A 22,960-nucleotide genomic window follows, 5' to 3' on the forward strand; every position below is an offset into this window, starting at 1 on the left:
GGGGCCGGGATGGAAAAGATTTTTTTATAACTTATAATTAGGCATGGAGGATTACGGGAACGATGACTAGGTATAGTGGAATAGTATTTAGACAGAGCTTCCAGTAATGGAAAGAGGGGATGGGAGGAAAATTGAATAATTTTAAATAAGTATTTATCAGCAAGGTATTGCCTCCTGTGACATAGTGGAGGTTCACAACACTCCACTTGCAATGCATTAATAGGGCTAGATTTCATTGCCCCTGTAATTATGCGTAGTGATTTTGATTGAAGGTTATCTAATTTTTTAAAAGAATAAGCTGCACCTGGTTCCAGCAAGAATGAACCATAATCAAAAATGCTTCTAATTATAGCATTATAAACAAGTTTTAATGAATGGGGGTGGGCACCCCACCACACACCAGATAAACATCTTAGCATGTTAATGTGGCGCTCAACCTTATTAACAACGTAGTCGCAATGTGAAGTACCAGAAAGTTTAGAGTCCAAGACTACGCCTAAATATTTAAAATTATTTTTGACTGGGATTGGAGTATCACGGTAAATAACGTTTATTGTTTGGGGACTCCTTTGGTCGGAAAATAAAACTGCTGCACTTTTAGAAGTGGAAATATCTAAGCCGTTTTGGAGAAGCCATAACGATAGAGATTGAAGAGCAGAGTTTAAAACAAAACAAGCGTGTTCTACTGAATGGGAACTATAATATAGTAGTAAGTCGTCCGCATATTGTAAAACTTGAACATCATTATTAAAAGAGCGGTCCAAGTCGTACGTGTATATATTGTATAACAAAGGACTAAGTACCGAGCCTTGCGGAAGCCCTTTCCATACATGTCGAATTAACTGTTGCTGAGTAGTTGAAATGCTAACCGTACGATCATGTAAAATGTTTATTATGAAATTTGAGAGATTTATTGGAACGCTGAGTGATTGTAATTTCTTATGCAGGATAGATAATATGACGTTATCATAAGCCCCATTTATATCTAGAAATACAGCAACTGTCGAGCAATTTTTTGAGAAGGATAAACGAACATCTGTAGTAAAAATACTTAAACAGTCGAATGTACTTTTTCCTTTTCGAAAACCGTATTGAGTTTTTGGCAGTAAGTCTTTATTTTCTATGTACCATTCTAGCCGATTTTTAATAAGATGCTCTGCTATTTTCATTAGAACCGGACTGAGAACGATAGGACGATATGATGAAATATCAGACGGAATTTTACTAGGTTTGAGAATTGGCAACACCACATGACGTTTCCACATCTGAGGAATGTTTCCTGTTGTCATTACGGAATTGATAAGAGATAAATAATAAGAATGAACAGTGGGACTAGCATTAGATAAAAATGAGTATGGGATGCCATCGATACCTGGAGATGAGTCTACAGTATTAGAAAGGATACCTTTCAATTCCTCAATATTGAAAGGGATTTTTAATGACGTGTCATCAGAGGTTATATTGGATTCCACACGAATTACCGGTTGTAAAGTAACTTCTTGAGGTACCCAGGGAGGAGCTAATGTATCTATAAATTCACCTGCTAAATTATCCGGGATACGGGAAGTAGTGTGGTCGGAAAATGCAGACCGGAATCTCCTAATATTACGCCAAACAGCTGAAGGGGGTGTATTCGGTGAAATGACAGAGCAAAAATTATGCCAACTCTCTCTTTTCTTCAGTTTATAGAGTTTTCGAGTCTGTGTAATGATACTAGAGAGGTATATGAAGTTTTCTTGGGTCATATTTAAACTATATTCTATTTCAGCTTCTTTACGTTTTTTAGCTGCAGCTGTGCATTCCGAGTCCCACCACGGAGGCATTGGGATCTTCCTAAATGAATGATTATTTTTTACTGGGAAAGCATCATCTGCAGCGGAAACAAGAATTTTAGCTAATACTTCTGCACAATCCTGCTCATTTCCATTATTGACAATTGGAAGAGAAGATAGCTGATTGTCAACATAATTTTTATAATTTAGCCAAGTGCTGCTCTTACTATGTGGAAGTTTGTGTTTTAAGTGAGATATTCTAGGTTGTGAATGTGGGATTGGGAATGGAAAAGATATTTTGATAGGGAAATGATCACTACCATATGTTAAGGGAAGGGTGCACCAAGTGAGACGAGAAGCAAAGTTAGGAGTGCAGACAGATAAATCTATTGCGCTATTGTTCTGACTTGGATCACTGCGACGTGTGGGGGAACCAGAATTTAATATACATAAATTATGTGTATCAAATATATTGAGTAGTTCTTCCCCATAGGAGTTAGAAGTTGAACTACCCCATGACTGGTGATGGCAGTTAAAATCACCTAACAGTATATAAGGATTAGTAAGTGTGGAAAGAATACTGTTAATTTCATTAAGTGAAGAATGAGAAGGGTGAGATATATATACAGATATAATACATGTTTTATTTATAATTATAGCTATGATTGAGATTTCTTCACTGTGTGATGGTAGAGAAACCACAGTGAAAGGAATTGAATCCTTCACAAGTATAGCTACTCCACCATATCCATCTGGTCTATCCTCTCTTACTGTTGTATAACCATTAATTTTAAATATATTATTTGATTTGAACCATGTTTCACACAAGGCAAAAACTAAAGGTTCGTATTTATTTATTAAATAAATAATATCACTTTTTTTATTTATTGCGCTGCGGCAATTCCATTGGATTAAATGAACTTGATTGTCCATTTTGGGGTGATATCGAAGAAATGAGACTATGAAGTGAAGCAGCGTTGGACGGTGATATGTTAAATGAGGATAAAAGGTTAATTAATGCCGTAATAAATTCCATGATATTGAATTGTTTTACAGTATTGTCTTTAAGTACTTCATTGATGGCACAGCCGTTAGTGGGCTCAGGAATTCTAAATTCTTTTAAAATATTGTTGTGGGCTTCCTTATTATACCCTTTAGAAGGGCTCTTGGGGGGCTGAGGTTTGCGAAAAACAGTTTTTTATAACTTGAAGAATGTTGATTGAATGTAATAGGTGAAGAAGTTTCAATTTCTCTGGGAGTTTGAGATATAAGGGTGTCAGCAAAAGATTTAGTCACTGGTGGGAGCAATTTACTGGCTTCTGCATAAGATACAGAGTTCTGGGCCATATAGGTTTTTATTTGTATCTGCCTTGAGAGCTCAGGACATACTTTACTAGTAGCAAAGTGAAAACCTGAGCATAAGCAGCAATTGGCATTACGTTCATCCCTGTCACAAGAGTCCCCAGTATGGCTATCGCCGCATTTGTAACACCTTGGTTTGCTCCTACATTGTATTTTAGTGTGCCCAAACCGACAGCAATAAAAGCACTGTATAGTAGGGTAAATATAAAGGTCCACAGGCATTGAATTGTAGGACATAAAAATTCGTTTTGGAAGAACTTGGCCATCAAATGTGCATACAATGGTTTGAGAGGGCTTCCACACCATAGAGCCGTCTACTAAAGTTTTAAAGTTTAATCTGCGGACTTTTAAAATAGGTCCACAACCAATTGGTACAGATGAATTTTCTATTATCTCTTCCGGAGACCACTCTACTGGCACACCACGCACTAAACCCATTCTAGTTACGTTAAAAGACGGAATGAATGCCTTATAATTAAATTTAGACAGATTTTCATGAGTAATAAAAGAGTTGGCGTCAATAAATGTAGAAAAAGCCAAAGAAATTTTATTTCTGCCTATCCTCTTAACACTACCATTAATAATATTTTTAAAATTGTTACGTTGTAGGAATCTCCCAAACGAAAGTGGATGCAAAGTGGTAGAGTCATTGTCCTGAATAATATGTTTTTGTACGTGAATAACAAAAGGCGCACTATCCGAACCATCATATACTTTCCTGCCTACAGTTTGCGCGGGAATCGGGGTTTCTGAGGTAATAAGTTTGTTAATCGATTGGGGTTGACTAGTCTGAGAAAGATCTTCGCAATCACAGCCATGTAGGTTATCATCAGATGAGCCGTGTTTTTTAAAATATACAGAAAATTTAACCCTACTGATAACTTATATTTACAAAATTAATTATTTTTTATCAAGATTAAAAAAAAACACGTCCGCCTATTTCCAAGTTTCCCGCGCTTTTCGGCATGGTATTGATACGGCTCGAGCGTCGACCGCCGTGGCCATCTAGTTTATTGGTCGCCATGACAGTCGAATAAAATGTATTTATTAGTTAAAAATGAGTTAAGGTTATAGCTTAAGGCGATACCTCAAGGTCCATTTTCATACATTTTGTTTCGGCTTTAATCTGGGTAACTAAACAAGTATTGGCAAGTAAAGAATTTAAATTCACGTCTAGTTAGTGATTAGTTCTCGCAGTTGAAAGAAAAACGTAAAAATAATTGGACCTACTTACGCAAAAGGGAATCAACCCACACAATGATAGTTTTGAGAAAAAGCTGTTTTTGTCCAATTTTTGTATACAAGACAATTGTTTGTTATTTTGGACGAAAAATATTTACAATATTGTAAAAAATACTTTATTCTATCTATACAAATATAATATTGATGAAAATCATTTAACATAATTAAGGAATTTAAAAATAACTCAATGGTTCCTTTTAGCAAAACTATTTCTGTGTGGATTGATCTCTTGTTAATTTTTTTTATCTTGGAATAATTCTATAATAAAAATATAAAATGTCATATTTATTTAATATATTTTACTGAAAAAATATTTTTATTTATTTCCACATACAACTATTTTACAGGTAATACCCAATACAATAGCGTAGTACAATAGTTATGTAAAATAAAAATTCTTATATTAAAATGTTTTGTGGAATATCAAAAATTACTTAATCTAAATATTATTCTACTTCAAAATCAGACTGACCCGAAAAACCTTCCAGATCGTCTTCTATATTTGCATTTCCGTCAAGCTTGACGTAAAAATCATGTGAGTCTTATGGGATGGTTCTTTGTAAAAACAAAAACAATTTCGTAGATTTTTTAGATTTTCCGGTTACCATGGGGCTTGGATCTTGTTAGTTTATTGAACAACTAGTGTTATGTGGGTTGGTAAACTTGTGTTGAAAACGGTTTGTTCAGTAAAAATTGTCATATCATTTTGATCTTTACAGAGAGGATAGAAGGTACATTTTGAAAGCTCTCTACATACTTAACTCGATTTTGGCACATGTGTGTATTGGTTCCTGTTTGCATAAGTAGGTCCAATTAATATGCATGGATATATCGGCCTTATTATTAATACGACGAAAATTACGGCCTTAAAATTTAATACGACGAAATTTTAAAGGCCGAAATATCCATGCATATTAATTATTTTTACGTTTTTCTTTCAACTGCGAGAACTAATCACTAACTAGACGTGAATTTAAATTCTTTACTTGTCAATACTTGTTTAGTTACCCAGATTAAAGGTGAAACAAAATGTATGAAAAATTGACCTTAAGCTATAACCTTAAATAGTGTATACTTATTACTAACGCATGAAACGAAACGTTTTTTTCATTCGCAGTTGGAGTATACTTTATACAGGTCTAAACACACAGGAAGGCATTTTATTTATAAAAATACAAAAAGTTAGTAAGCCGACTAGCCGCGACAGTGGTTGGAGATTGACAAAGACAATATAACCACTACGGAGGTTGACTAAGTGAATGTCAGGCAATTAACTTGCTTTCGTTTTGCCAATATTGAGTTCCGACAACATATCTATGTAATAAAAACATCTTAATACTATGCTGTCTTTTTATACAAATTTTCATCATGTCTGACACAACATGATACATCAAAATAGTGAAATGTAAAGCAATGTATACACTTATTTTCTGCAAAAAAGAATTCGACTTTTTCGTTTGATTTAACAGGGTTTGTCTTGTTTAAAACTTGTAACATCAATAATAGAAACATCGAGTATGTTTTATTGGTCGCTATAAACTTATTAAAACAGATGGTATGTTGCTCTTGACTCTTTGCAATGCATCTCTAATGGACACAGTTCTATACAAAACATGATATAGGAGACTGATAATTACATTATTAAGCAGCTCTACTAAGTCTGTATAGTGGACGCAATCCTTAATTTTTATATACAAATAAAAAAAAAACACTTTTTTTCATTATCTTTCTAACCTTGGGTTATTTTTCTGGGCCACTGAAGTTATCAAGGAAGTTGTAGATAACATCAGTCCTTGAACTTAACATTATTTGCTCTCATGACTTTCATTTGATAATCTTCTGATTTATCATTGCTGGCCAGTGGCAACACTGTTTGGTGGCCATTGGGCATCGATACGTAAATTCTGACAAGTAACCTAAAAAAAAGACTGATTTTTTATTGTTTTACACATAAATATCTATCGCTATATTATTTAAACTGTTCCGTTTGTGACAAGATAAAGCAAGCTTTATTTAAGGTAAGAGGTTTTACTTATATCTTTCAAATATTGACCCCGAAATATTCGCCGCATCACTTCCGATTAATAATTTAGAGTTTATGTGTTATTGTATTGATTGCTTATCATTGTTGATAAATATATACATAGTTGTGTGTTCCTAACATAGTGTGTTAATTGGAAAATACATTAAGTGCGCGCTAAAATGCATCATACGTATAGGTACTATATAAAAAAAAGTATAACTATCGATGTTCTATAGATAGAAACAGATCTACATTTTTGCATATTTTGTGTGTCAATTATCTAGTCTTTGTTTGAAGCATAGATGATTTTTTTTTATTACGATTCAAAATTGCAATTCGTAGTAGTTTTTATGGCTACGCTTTAGTTGGTTTTTTTGGCCACAAAATACTAGCTGTATTTTGGGGCCAAAACGCTTGCATAAACTGGTTAATTTTCTTCTCTACATAAAACGAAACCAATGTAATGGTGCGCTAAATATGGATTTTAAAAAAATGATTAGTTTACAATAGTATAATGGATGAATATATGAACAAAATGATAACCATAGTTATATATTATTATGTACCGATTTACTAGAATAAATAAAAAATCTATTATGCTTGGGTATACAGAAATTGTTAAGTAAATACCAATTTAGTTAAATTATATCCCAAAAATGTATTATGTTTCTTCCACTGTATTCATTCCCATAGCAACAGGAGCCACCGGTGATAGGTGTACTAGCTAAAACATTTTAGAATCTCAAAAAAAGGACTTTTCATTAGTAGTATGCTAATGTCAGTTATAATGCTGAAATTTTATGCATTACTTGGGAAACTTAACAGGTTGTAAGACTCTTGTATATGAAAGTCTGATAGGGTATTTCTGTGTTATGCAGTATATAGTACCAGTAAAATGGGGTAGGCCTGAAGGCTACCGGGAGCATCACAGCCCTACGCCAGATGAAAACAATTCAACTGAGATGCTGAAATAGCAAAGGCTGTTTGTGGCAATTTACTTCATAAATGGTTGTTCCAGTTTGAAGAAAATTTTTTGAATGAAAGATTCAATGTTTCTTTGCTAGAATATGTTAACAATAAATGTATACTCTGAAATAAAATCAGAATGACATACTTTGTCATTATTGACATACAAATATTTAACACTAATTTAAAAATCTAGAAAATTATTTAATACTAACTGACCAGACAGACATTCTCCTGACTTAACTATGAATTTGCAGTGCACATTCTGTCAATCGCAGACAGTTATTTCAAATATCTGACAGTTATGAAAAATGAATGTTGTCATTAACTTTTTTTAAATTTTCTAATATTTTACTCTACTACCTTATTTTTTTTCATAAACATCTCCTGACCATAACTAACATGACCAAAAAGAACTGGCGGAATTGTTTCATGCAATGACCAAGGGAAATAGAGATTAATTTTTATGTATTATATAGTATTATTATTTTATGTATTATATGTATTAGGTACATAGGGAACATAATGAAATGTAGGTACATGATAATAATATTACTATCATTAAAATATAACAACATCTATAGTTCTTCAATGACCATTTTAATTCATGAAATTAAATCTATACTATTATATAAAGCTGAAGAGTTTGTTTGAATGCGCAATCTCAGGAACTACTGGTTTGAATTGAAAAATGTTTTCTTTGTTGAATAGACCATTTGCTGATAGTATCGAGAAATGTATATCGATATATCAATAGGCTATATAACATTACGCTACGACCAATAGGAATTGTGCAACAATGAAAAATGTTGAAAAACAGAGGAAATTAATTTCTTTTGAGAGCTTCCGTTACGTGCTCGGCGTAAATTGTTGAAGTTACACCATAAACACGTATGACGGAATTGTTTTCCACCACCGCATTAGTCTGCCTGTCTGAATGCGATAAACTCAAAACCTACACAACGGATTTCAATGAAATTTGGTATGGAGATAGTTGTGTGAGTTGATAACCTGAGAAGGATATAGGCTTTCTATAACACTGACCCGGCGAATCCGCGAGCAAAACCTTTACTACATATACGTTACTGGTGGTAGGTCTCTCATATGTGAATGTCAGCCTCGACTACTGGACATAATAAGACTTAACATCTCATGTGTCAAGATGGCGAGCACAGTCGAATACCAAATAATAATTTGTAATTCAAGATGTTGGATAGTTTTTCTGCTGTTTATGAGCGGTCGTATCGCTTACCATCAGGCGAACGGCGAGCTTGTCTCGCTATTCGAAGCAATAAAAAGGAAGAAAAAAGTACTATGTTAAATTTGTTGGCGGTTAACGATAAGCACTCAGTAACATTAGATGCAAATTTATATTATTATGTTAACGTACTGCGATTTACTAGTAAACATATTACACTATGCTATAAAATCAAGATATATTATTATTGGGGAAAAGTAAACAATTAAATTGAAATTCCGCGTGAACGGAGTGCTGGCGCCAACAATAAACGTGATGGCGCGTTTGCAAATATTCTATTCATTCGTGCTGCGTTAGATATAAATATGTTGGTATAAAGCCATATTGCACCCTTGGATGCTCAATGGAGGTAGAAAATCAAATGTCATCTCTTTATACATGGGTGATAAATGGGCTATCCAATACTAAAATAATTATTCAATTCGAATCAGTACTTCCTGAGATTAGCGCTTTTAAACAGTCTTCGGCTATGTATAACAGTATAGATTAACTAGATTTTGCCTCCGGCTTGTTCTGCTTGAAAATCTTTCCTCGTAATAATAGTTGACGCACTATTCGGGGATAAGAAATACCCTGTACATATATTAATCCAGAACTCATGTTGGTCAAATTTCGATCAAAACTGTTGGTTTATGCGTTAACTTTTAATGCTAGTACTATACTCAGTGGCGTATCCGTTAATTGGTATATCTGATTTTACGTTTGTAAATATAATATTTAATGTATTTTTTTTATTGCTTTCAATGACGACACGTCCTTGCCGTTCGCTTGATGAACAGTAGAAACACCATCCAACACCATGAATTACAAAGTATTATTTGGTATTCCACTGCACTCGGCATCCTGAGACATGATATGTTAAATCTTATTATGTCTAGTAGTTACATGTTATGCTGCTTTGCAGCAGTGTGTAGTCACTGTTGTGTGTATATCTGTTCAGAGGCGAAGAGAGGTGAAGACGTAAGCTTGCGTAAAAGCATTTCCAGAATCGCTATTCAGGTCTTTAATATTTCTAGATAAAACTCTTAAAAGTTGATTAGTCCCCTCGCATAAAGCATCCAAAATGTAAAGCTCTGAAGTTGTTATGTGTAATGGCAGGGTACGTATGTTCCACTTGCAGTCAGTTACAGTAGGTCGTTAAGTGCAGCCGATCGTCGGCGTTGTCTTAGAATTTAGTTCATTGCGCTCAGCTCTATTACCAACACACCTCAATACAACCGCAACTCATGTAATTACTTACTAAAATTTACTTTGTTGTGTTTTTTTGTGAGGAAAAATAGCTATAAGATTTTTTTATACGTAGCTGAATATTAAAAAATCACATGGTAGAAAAATTAATACATATTAATAAATAAAATCATGTATTCTTGGTTTGACGTATTTTTAAGGATATCGATTATTTATATCATAAAAAGATTCAGAACCATCGTAATATACTTATCGTTTGTAATAGTTGGTTAATGTATTTTCATGTTTGCACGTTTGTGGCTCAACATCGGGTATTGCGAGTCTCAAATTTGAGAGTAGGAAGAGCTGGGTGAAGTGTGGGTACGGGAGGCAGGATGCGCCGGTCGGGCGGCGCATCCGCCCTGCGTCAGTACCGTCAGTCGGCCGCCGCCGCGCGCTCGGCGCCACCCGATGTTCACGACTTTCAGACACAATTGTTCATTAGTGTTACATGCGATACGTTCATAACTAAAAATGTTGAATATTTTAAATGTTTAACATAATATTTTGCTGGAGATTGTTACTTAATTATCTACATGTATTACGTATATTTAAATTTCACGCAAATGAGTTATTTATGTTTTCAAGATCTATATTTTAATTATGTTCAAAAGTTGCTGTGCTCGACCAAATAAAAAAATAAGTAAAAGTAAATCCAAACAGGAGAATATGGATAAGATGTCTGAATCAGAAATAAAAACAAATGATCAGTCGAATGATAACTGTGAATTGCAAAATAATGTTGATGTACAAGTTACTAATGAAGATTCTGACTCTAAAGTGTTCTTAAACTCTACTGATGAAAATCAAAAGAGTGCATGTGAATCCGAAAACCCTGATAAAGGATCTGATTTGAATCAGAGTGAAGTGCCACTTGATGACTCAGCTAGTGATGCTGGAGATGCTGATACTCTGGATCTGGCAATTTCTAAAATAGGTTTGAATAAAAAGAGGTATTCTGTAGATTACAAAAGAAGTCGTCTCGATTTCAAACGATATTCTGTAGATTGTCGGCGCGACTCTGCGACCTTAGATGAATTGACGCGTTTAGAAGAAGAGTTGGCTCGGACCAATGTTGACGTGAGGCCAGGTGTTCGACGTAAGTCTACAGGAATCTTGAAGTCTACCACAAACAGTTATAATGGCGTCGATCTTAAATTGTTAGTCAATAAACAGGAATCAGTATCTGATGATGATGACGTTTTTGTCGATAACACTGTTAAAAATACTGATTCTGAAGGGCCGAAGGAGCCACCTGCGACACCTGTAGGCCGCGATGAGCTAGCCTTGCGCAGGCACCGTTTTTTCTCGGACCTTGTGTGTGCTGCGCGCGCAGCAGTCGAACATCGGGTACGATTTGACCCACTCGGACCGGTTGTTGCTGACCCAGGTAAAATATATACATATCCAAATGCTTATTATAAATTATGTAGATAATTCTAAAATTTTCATTTTGTAGATTTTTAAATACGACCGATTCTTATTTTATTGTTTAGAAGAGTTATTTATCTAATATTCAGATATAGTAAAACACGTTCAATATTATTCTACCTGCTATGATGTTATTAACTTACTAGGGAAGAGATAAAAATCAATGCGCTTGGCTCTATCCCAAAAAGTTTTGCAAGATCACTGAACCTCTTCGTTTTCCGAGTTGTTTGCCTACAGTACCCATAGTGCCTATAGTACATTATTTGTTTTAATAGCTTGATGGCTTGGTTCAGTTATTCTCATTTACTCACAAATCTTTTATTCAATTAATGCTTAACACATTTACCTATATGTGGGCGTTTCATATAATGAATGCCTGAATTAAAATATATTTTGTTGAATATGACCATCGTATACGCATTCACATTATACTAACACGAGTGTTTTTACATACTCGTAAACACGCGTATGTAAAAACACTCATTATAACGTGAATGTGCGGTTGCGAGGAAAAGCTGTTACGTTTTACTAAAATGGAACGATTCTGTCTAACAAGGATGGGTATCAATTAATTATGTAACAGTAGAACAGATAATATGTGATAATATTGAAATAGAAACTTAATAAATTCTAATTTGAATAATCATAATCGGTGTCACTTGATATCGGTGGATGCATAATTGAATGTAATTGTATTTAATAAGAAATTGTGAACCTTATATTTTATTACAAACATGTTTCAATGACAATTTATTTAGTTTAAGGCTATCTTCATTACGTTATGAATCATGAATGTGTTGATGTTCTAATACAACGTGCTATGCAAAAAAAGTTTAGGTGCTGATTCATGGCATTTTTATATACCTTAATTAGAATAATTAAAGTGCTTATTTTCCATCTATTATGATTATACGCACAGTAGTCTGTTGTTCTTGTAATAAATTTATGTTTATTATATTTTAGCTGAACTTTTGATTTTGCTTTAGTGCCACGTAATGGAATTTTAGGCGCTCGCCTGTTAAGTACTTACATTTGATATATTCCTCTTATAATGACTATTTATATCAGCTCCAATTACTGTGTTTATAAATTTGTCGCAGATGTCCAACTACTATGGGTGATAGTATCTTTTATTGAGTCCAATTTGATTGAGAGAAATTAACGTCAACATTTGACCTTACGTCTGTTTATCAACCACTTTACCATCGGTGAATAATCCATCATCACTCATCAGTGACTCGTTATCAACGAAAATGACAATATTGTAATAGTGATATTTGGAAATATTAGCTTAATCTTGGCTAAACTATTTTATAAACGACGTAGGTACTTGTACCCCTTGAGAATAATATAAATTTCAAGGAATACAGAAGAATTTTTCGCTCTACATATTTTGTAAATCGATAATAATATTGACAATTACTAACATTTTATTTTATATTATGTATATTATTATATGTTTACATGCTAGTTCGTATCGATAGTCGTAATGCAAATCGATTGATGGGTATATAATGCATGGCTATCTACTGTTCACACTAAGCCAACAAAATAAATTCGTCTACCTAATATGTATTTTGCAGTAATCCTTTTTAATTCTATTGTAGTTTACTTGGAGTCACGACAGCATAATTTAATAGCGAATAATAAAGTTAACTACAACATTGTTGTAATTTATACCGTTTTCACAAAAAAGGATTTTGCTCACCTCTTCGGTGAATCACATAAAAATGTTTATTGTTTGGAGTTTTATTGCGTTGACCGCGATGTTTTTCAGCCGTTTATTCTATGTCTGCCCGTAATTGAGGCGGTGAACTGTGGGACTTTGGGCATATTACGTAATTTTTTTATTCGCCTGACATGTAGGCATGAAATATTTCAGTACACAAAATTATCTCGGCCTTTCTCTTCAGCCTCACGTAGATAAGCAAAGATTAACTATTTACTAGTGCGGTGCCGTTGCTGGCGCGGCACGCGGCCGCGTCGCGACCTTGTTGATTGGCCTGATGTCTGTTTTGTTACGCTTGGTCGTACCTGCCCCGACATTAGGGGCCTGTGTCATCGTTATGAGTCATTACGTTTCGCTCAGCGGTATATCGTTGGAGTAAAGCAGATAGTTTGGTGATCTAATGAGATTTTAGAGAACGTTTGGTACCGACCGGTGTCTGAATCATCGTCACACTTCCGTCCCTGTTGATCTACAGTTGTACGCGCGCCAGTATCCGCCGGTGCATGCGCAAGCTTACACGCCTTGTGGATTTACTATCAGTGCGTGAAAAAACGGTTTTGTGTTCTTGATAAATGTGTCTGAGTCATTTGCATTTTCGGATCTGTTTTCTTCTATTGAGGTAAGTTTCCAAAAATATTCTAAATTCAAAAGATCATTTTTATATAGTCTTCGTTGTAGCTATTTTAAGTGTCGATAATATAAATACATAATTCAAAGTTTTGTTGAAATATTGACCAAGTCATTATAAGTTTATTTTTATATTATTCATTATTATTCAATGTTAGACACCGATAAGTGCCTGAGCAGCTCCTGCCGGATGTCAAGTAACTCACGCGATGTCATTCAACTATGCTTCTAACACGTCACTCATTACTAGACGATTATGATATAAACTTATGAACTATAATATTACTTGCACACGTATTGGATTTGCTACTAAGAGTAATAAGCCATCATAAATGTATTTTTATCAGACTTTGATAAATGATTCATCTGTTTACGCGTTTATATGCTGTTGGACTTTGATGTTGATTTATCTGTATGTAGTACATAATTCCAGGGATTTATCTTAATTTTAACCAATATAAATAGGAGTTTGTGAAGATGTTTGCAGTTTTGGATATTAGTTAAATTTTTATACTGAAATTGCTGAACATATTTGGACGAAATATAACTATAACTATGTCCTGAATATAACAACTAGGCTTCATGTTTCTCGGAGAAGTACATAGTGGGATTTTTATTCTGGGAAAAGATTATTATTAAGATATTAGCAGTCACAACTTTGTACATCACATTATAATAAATGTTGGGATATCATCGTGAAACTTGTAATATTACACAAAAAATATAATATTCATTTACACGTATAACGTTACTTCTATTACATTTGTACATTAGTTTTACAAGGAGAGGTCTTAATCTTATTATCATATCAAATATTTCTGAGACAGGTTCGATACGGGCTGTCTTGGCCTAAGCTCTATATTAAGTAAAGATTACGGATAGAGTCTGTGTCATAACTAACTGTATTTTAGTGTTTATTTTATACTAGCATTAAAAATAACGCATTTCTTTGATTGCAGTCATGTACGGTTATTTTTTAACGAGCACTTATGCTTGACTTATCTTATAAGTAGTCAGTCAACGTGACGCCATACAAAAAAGGCAGATTTCTTGTTAAAACGCGTATTTTTGTATCTTTAGTGATATATGCTTGTTTTAGTAACGGCCTAGAGGTAATTTGAATTTTGATTCTCGTTAATTATTACAAAAAAGATTATTTTTATTAACATTTCTCGTAGTCTTGAAGACATATTATGACAATAAAGGAATAATCAGTGCCAATGCGACGATATCTGTATTGTACAGAGATAATAGCAATAACAAATGAAAATAATTATCACGCGAATGTGTTGTAAGGTTTATTACATTTCATGTGCTAGAAATGTATACTTGGCAAGGTATTGGTTTATGTTATTACTCTGGGATTGTATAAGCTACATAACAAATTCGATTAAATCTTGTTTGTGGTCAAGTTCTGTTCATGCAGTAAACACGCTCGGACTGTTTGAGTGTAATCCATTCTATAATATCTATAATTAGCTGGATTGTGTGTTAACGCTGCAGAGAGGAAACATTAACAAATAAATTGTCGATACGTTGCCCGATATTCGTTATTACATCCTTGTAATTGGTTTGCGCAAACGCTACATTTATTCACGTAACTTATTTTTGAAGCTATATCTATGTTTGTTGCGTTATTTTATATGTGGCAAATAGATTTATAGTTACTAAGTGAGTATGAAAATATCGTGGGTTAAATGATGAAGTTACTATTCACACTGTGTTAAAAACAGCTGGTCTTCGAGCGCGTGTGGTAAGAGTTCAACGAGCCTTGATCGTACTTAATATTACTAATGCAAAGACACTTAACATCACGAGAAATTCGCTGCCTAAATTCTTTAATGGTTTCGCTTCCAACGTTCACCAGTATATTTTCATTACAAGGACGTGCTTCATTCAGACATAAAAATCAATAGTCTTGGCGTTATATCCCTAAATATTGTAAAGAGTTGAGATGGTTCGATTTGAATGCTATGTCTTATCCAGCTGGCACCTCTCCCAAGTCTAGTATAAATATAGAACGGAGAATATTGCTGGAAAGCAACTCTGACATCAGTTTTCGTAACAGGTTGTTTCAGTTGTTACAGTCTAATATAATGTCCAATTATATCAATGCTGTTACAACAATAAGCTAAAAGGCAGGTTGCCATGTGAAATGTTGTATAAATTGTTAATTTAAATTGTCTTCTCGTGTCGTTTAGTATGAAGATAACCTCGTATGTTTAGACTCGAGTTCGCTTTATTTCTCGCTACATTTTGGACTCTCTGAAGTGTTATCATCTTAAGAGCTTCAAAGTTGTTGCAATATGATGTTGCTTCTAAAATAAAGTCGTTTTATAAATTAATGAGGGAGACGGAGTGCTATGTTTTCATAAGTATGCAAACACAGTACATACGTTGATAATGAAGGTAAATATACGTATGATGAGGCTTTAAGCATGTATAGGCGTGGAAGAGCAAAGCAGGTCAACCGTGATAACTTTAGTTCCACTATAGACGTCCTGCACATATTGAGCACTGATGTCATGGGTGGCACATGGCGAGCCCATGACTGGCCAACAAACAGATGCTCTTTCATATTATGTTTGTGTTTTATATAAAAGAACTAAGCACATGTAACTTTGACTCTACTTTTTTTCGATTTAGTTGCTATAATATATTTTTTTAATATTTATTTCATTAGAGTTATGAAAAAAACAATTCTACAACGTGCCTGTTGAATATTTCGTCGAACCACGTCCGATATATTTTAGTGCTGTAATAAAAACCAACGTAATATTTCCATTTTTGTTTCTTTTATTAAAAGTTCCAGCCACTAATTATATTTCTGTTTTTTCCCTTAAATTTGCCAGTTTAATACAGTTAATAAACTTGTTCACCGGATCTGATAAAACCAATTTCACTTTTTGCTTTAATTTATTAAGACTTTGTATATCGTTATATTGATATAATTGTTATTTAAGCTTTTTATTAACCCCTGTAAGATCTCTTTGACATTGAATAACTTATCTTTCGCCCTACTTTAGTAACCAGATGCCTTCTTTTAATTACGAGCAGTGTACGCCATTAACATTGAGAAAAATATTGTGAAATGCGTTTGATAAAAAATATAAAAGCTAAGATAAAATTGCTGGTAGTACATAATATTGATCATAGAGTTGCTATTAGTGGTGCATTAAAGGTTGATGAAACCGTGAATATTATTTATTATAAAAATAGCTTAAACCTTTATTCTAAATTAAATATGAATTAAATATGGAGTAGCACGGTAACGTTAATTAATTATACTATTAATGTGTGAATGTTCCAACGTTTCTCTGGAACCTGAATCATGAATATAGTGTTTTTCGTATGTCCCTTTTTAAATTTACATTTATCTTTCTTTATATTTCATAGACACACATAATCGTCTTGAGCATGTTAGTTTGATATTATTCTTATAGGTTATAATATTAAAATTAATTATATTATGCCATTCTTCAAGTCGAGTTATATTTAAACTACATTTCTATTTTATCGGTTGGGTTTGTAGGTATTATTGCTCTTCAGAATTAGGGCGAGTAGAGGAATCAGTGCATATTATAATATATCTTAAATTATAGGTAGCAAGTCTTGAATCTGAGTTGACATGTGGATATTTTAATTTTCCTACTGTTACCGTAGATATCGGTACAACAATGAACAGTCTAAACTAATTATGTACGATAAAAGCATAATTACTGCTAATATGAAATAACTCGTAAAGTGAAATGTAATTTATTTTGAGAATAAAGTTTCTCTAATAATTTTCATATTCATAATTCTACAAGCGCCTAAATAAGGAATATCTTTGTGTATCAAAGAAACATGCCTGCTTCGGTGGCGTAACAGTATTGCGTGCGTGAACGACACCGATCTGAAGTCCTGGGCTAGAATCCCTGGTCGAGTAGAGATATTGAAGTTTTATATCAACTCAGAGTCTGGAATTTCTACCCGACATGGCAATTAGCTCGTCCTTCACGTCATGGGATGGAAAGCATTGGCGAAAAATTGCTACCTGGTTACACCTCTGCCTACCGTCCCGGGGATAAAGGTGAAATGTGTGTTGGTTTATCAACGTAATCTACCAACGATAATTCTCGAAATGTTGCTAAAAATGCTATCTAATGTTATATTTGGTTCGTCATTAAGAACAATCACACTTATATATAAACACATATATTTATAAACTTATCTAATCATTGCATCATCACTTTCTTTTGTACAATAGATAATTTTAGTGGAAAAGAAGCAGTTTATCGTGTTTTCTTTGTTGTTATATCACCGACAAAAGACATAAGATCTTTTTTGTATTATTGTAAAATGTAAGTAGATATTGTAACTTTAACTTTTCGGACGACCAACATCTAAGTCCGCCCAGTGACCAAAAAGACTGCAGTCTTGAAAACGTCGGGAGAAAAATATAATATAAAAAACCGCGATGAGATTCGATAATGAGTTTTATTTCAATGTCTAACATTCGCGTAAAGATAATAAATCATTACAGAAAATTACTTTATAGTAAGATAAATAGGTATGCCTTACGTATCTTAATATACTACAGCAATGTGGGTTGTGTGAACAAGATTACAGTCTTTCCGTCCTTATTCCGGATGCACGCTACGAAAGAAAACGTTCCCTCGTAAAACGCTATCTTAGAGACCAACACGGTTTATTGCGGTATTTGTGATACGGCGAATTGGATCCGTATTAGGTATACCGTATATATGTAATATAGGTTTGTATTTTGGGTACCTACCTAATTGTTAACTTGCTATCTGCTGTAAATAAATAAATATTGGTCTATTATAGACCAACACGGTTTATTGCGGTATTTGTGATACGGCGAATTGGATCCGTATTAGGTATACCGTATATATGTAATATAGGTTTGTATTTTGGGTACCTACCTAATTGTTAACTTGCTATCTGCTGTAAATAAATAAATATTGGTCTATTATAGACCAACACGGTTTATTGCGGTATTTGTGATACGGCGAATTGGATCCCTATTAGGTATACCGTATATATGTAATATAGGTTTGTATTTTAGGTACCTACCTAATTGTTAACTTGCTATCTGCTGTAAATAAATAAATATTGGTCTATTATAGACCAACACGGTTTATTGCGGTATTTGTGATACGGCGAATTGGATCCCTATTAGGTATTAGTCCATTGAAAAGTTACATTTGGGGTTGCGTTTTTTAGAGGACGCAATTTTATTTTTTTGTAGTGTAGGGGGGGTCAGTCTAAAGCTAAAACCAAGTTTGTGGGGTCGCCACCCTTGTCCCACGGCCGCCATCTTGAAAATAGGGGTTGAAATGGTTTTTACGATATATCTATTAAACTATTTATCTGACAAAAAATGTATAAACATTTTTGTTGCAAATTAAATTCTCTACAACTTTGGTCTAGTAACTTTTGTCGTAGAACTATAAATAAAAAGTTATAAGCGAAAATGTTAAGAAATTCAATGTTAAGCAATGTCCATTGCAACGTCATCAGAACGTGTGTTTATAAGGTTCATAATACTTTTTTGTACTCTCATTAATACCCAAATACCCAAGGGACTATTAGGGAACAAAAGAACATCTGCCTGCTATTATTATTATTATTTCTAACCTCTCTTATTGTAAGAATAGCTGATAATATTGTGTTGAAGTTGTCGTAAGTAAGTTATTTATTAGCATTTTGACTTTTAAAAGTCTTTTAAAAGTCAAAATGCTAATAAAAAAAAAGTAGTTTTCACTAAAGTTAAAATCGTGTCTAAAATCATTCGAAATCGTCTTCCCAATTAAAAATAGAATAAAATACATCCGCACGTACAGAAATATGTAGCACAACTAAAAGATATAAGTTGAACGACAACTTCAACACAATATTATCAGCTATTCTTACAATAAGAGAGGTTAGAAATAATAATAATAATAGCAGGCAGATGTTCTTTTGTTCCCTAATGGTCCCTTGGGTATTTGGGTATTAATGAGAGTACAAAAAAAGTATTTGAACCTTATAAACACACGTTCTGATGACGTTGCAATGGACATTGCTTAACATTGAATTTCTTAACATTTTCGCCCATAACTTTTTTATTTATAGTTCTACGACAAAAGTTACTAGACCAAAGTTGTAGAGAATTTAATTTGCAACAAAAAATGTTTATACATTTTTTTTGTCAGATAAATAGTTTAAGAGATACATCGTAAAAACCATTTCAACCCCTATTTTCAAGATGGCGGCCGTGGGACAAGGGTGGCGACCCCACAAACTTGGTTTTAGCTTTAGACTGACCCCCCCTACACTTCAAAAAAATAAAATTGCGTCCTCTAAAAAACGCAAGGTAAGGCCTAAAAAATTTAACATTTCAATGGACTATATACCGTATATACGTAATATAAGTTTGTATTTTGAGTACCTAATCGTGAACTCCCTACCTACTGTAAATAAATAAATATTTGTCCAGTAATTATCCTTAAAATTGTTTAACATGAATTATGTCCAACAAATATTTTCCTGGTGTACAAGAGGCTATCTATTCGGCGTTTAAATATAATAAGGATATATTTTGCTAAATAAGTTGTTGAAGTAGGGCCATGATCTGAAATATTGTAAACTCCCGTACCATAGCTTATGTATTTAATACTCGGTTTTTGGTTGCGAATTGTGGTCGTCGATACGAAACTAGAGTTACGTAACAATGTATTGACGAAGGAATTGTCCTGTCTTGTACTTGTTGATACAAGAATACACTTATAAAGCTTATGAGTTTAAATTAATATGTAAATGATTGTTTTATTAAAACACCTGAGTTTGTTTGTTATCTATAATTCTATACAATTATAATATAACCCCGACATATCCGCTCTGGTCCCTCGGACTAAAGCGGGATCGGGAATAAAACAAAAGTGCAATGTATTTAATTATTAAAGATAAAGATCCTTTGTTCCTAGTCGTGGCGAATATCTTAAGAGGCAATTTTGAATACATCATTTTGTGATCTTTTGTATAGAAATAGGTAATGACAATATTCAACACACAGAAAACATCCCAACTGATCAATACTAGACACATTAGCTGGGATGGAGTTATATAACGTTATTAAAGGTTCGTCAGACAGAGATATCTCGAAATTTGCTTCATAACCTATTACTTCTGTATGCGATCTCGTAGTAGTCACTGACACTAATGTGTAAACTGTTCCAAATTTAGGCCGACCTTGGCCTTGCTGCAGCGTGAAAATAAACGTATGCATACGTCGATAATCTCACATCTTGGTAACAATTTAGAATGTTCGAATTAGCTTAAAATAGAATATAACGTAATAAGAATTGAGTCACCTATTGGCTATGGCCAATTAGAAAATATTTATGGCTAAGTCAACAGTTTATTATCATATTCCAATTGTAATTATGGTTATTAATATTTTGAATACGTTCCCGTATGTCGTAACATTTGTCGTCGGATCGATATGAGGAACAAATACCTTTAATCTTCAAAAACATCTTGGTAATATTTATTTCTGAGAGGAATATGGAAAGACCTTAAGCTTAAACGAACATTCGGGAAAACCGCATTAAGATCAACATTCAGATATTATTGCGAAGAGTGGGCTATATATAACATAGGTACCTACACGTCCTACGACAGTCTTGTATAGATCCAGAGAACGTTTTAACAATAATATTATGTAGTTTTATACAGCAGAAAGATTTTGATGTTAAGATTACTAATATTTCTATTTATATGAAAATTTTTGGATTTGATTTTTTGAAATTTAGCATTCAGTGGTACTAAGATTTTGATTAATTATTGGGATTATTTTATTTACATATATGTACAATGTAATAACTCCGAAAAAATAATATATTATGGCCAAATGCTGTAAACTTTCATTCAATTTATAAATAAATTATACAGACGATGACATATTCAAAACACTATGGGACTCGTTCTTTGCAATTATGAAGAAGGTATTTTATTGATTCGTCTATTTTGCTTCCATAAAACTATTTAGTGCTTATTACGTAACATATAGGGACATTAACAATAAATGTCATTTGGACATAATCGTTAAGATAATCGTAGGGTAATGTACTTCTGCGAATTAGTTATTTATTGCTTAACTCGTAATAGTATCGTTAATAATAGTACGATAACGATAAAATGAATCCCTTTTCCAGTTAAAACTTCGTGAGTTCGAATACTTATTATATATTCTTTTGATTAAACCGTAGAATTATACGAAAAGAATTAGCATCATATATTATTTGCGTTTTATTACATCGTTACGTTCAAGTGAAGTACTTATGAAAAAATTCCGCAGGCCTTTGAACCTTCTATATTAAGACCACGGGTCTGTCCTTCACAATTTATAATTTTAATTGTGGAAACTGACGTGCTTTCAGAGGTAATGACTCTTTATTACAAAATATAAATAAGTACTAACAGATGCTAGACACAATTGCGAATATAATATTTATCTATAAATAAAGTTTCGTCAATGGTCCGTGCCCTCGGAGACTGATGACCTCAATAATACGTTCCTTATAAGACCGCGTCACCATTCTTATGAGTGGCCACGCGGAGAACAAGAAGTCGAGATTTGAGTAATTCCCGAGCTATTTAGATCTATGATAGAAGTAGCTAGAAATAATGATTTCATTTTTAAATGAGTATTTTCGATCACTTCACTGACCTCTTAGTGCTGAACCAGGTACATGCTATATACTTTCAGTTGTATGTTTCAAAAAAGTAAGCAGAAATGCACACATTACAATTGATCAAAGATTCAAATCCATTAGTTTAATATTTTGAAAGCTGAAATTCGCTGACGCAATATTCATCGATTGAGCTATTATCTTGAGAAATTGCCTCATTACATACATCCTTATCTGATACCTGTGGAAATGTACGTTTATTTGTGTGACTTTCAAATATTCGTGTTCGAGTGAGCATCGGGTCTGTCCTTCACAATTTATAATTTTAATTGTGGAAACTGACGTGCTTTCAGAGGTAATGACTCTTTATTACAAAATATAAATAAGTACTAACAGATGCTAGACACAATTGCGAATATAATATTTATCTATAAATAAAGTTTCGTCAATGGTCCGTGCCCTCGGAGACTGATGACCTCAATAATACGTTCCTTATAAGACCGCGTCACCATTCTTATGAGTGGCCACGCGGAGAACAAGAAGTCGAGATTTGAGTAATTCCCGAGCTATTTAGATCTATGATAGAAGTAGCTAGAAATAATGATTTCATTTTTAAATGAGTATTTTCGATCACTTCACTGACCT

The 22,960-nt window shown here is 33.4% G+C and overlaps 1 protein-coding gene across 2 annotated transcripts in view; it reads left to right on the forward strand.

Moving 5' to 3' along the window:
- Positions 1 to 6,220: 6,220 nt before the first annotated feature.
- LOC115445433 (adenylyl cyclase-associated protein 2) overlaps positions 6,221 to 22,960 on the forward strand; it is a 42,675-nt gene continuing 25,935 nt past the window's right edge. The window contains exon 1 of one of the 2 annotated variants that reach the window (XM_037442608.1): positions 6,221 to 6,394. The gene's annotated coding sequence lies outside the window, so the exon portion shown is untranslated. Of the gene's footprint in view, positions 6,395 to 13,384; positions 13,630 to 22,960 lie in introns of those variants that run through there. The other variant, XM_030171702.2, reaches the window with a different exon arrangement.

This window comes from Manduca sexta, chromosome 25 (assembly GCF_014839805.1).
Source record: "Manduca sexta isolate Smith_Timp_Sample1 chromosome 25, JHU_Msex_v1.0, whole genome shotgun sequence".
NCBI lineage: Eukaryota > Metazoa > Arthropoda > Insecta > Lepidoptera > Sphingidae > Manduca > Manduca sexta.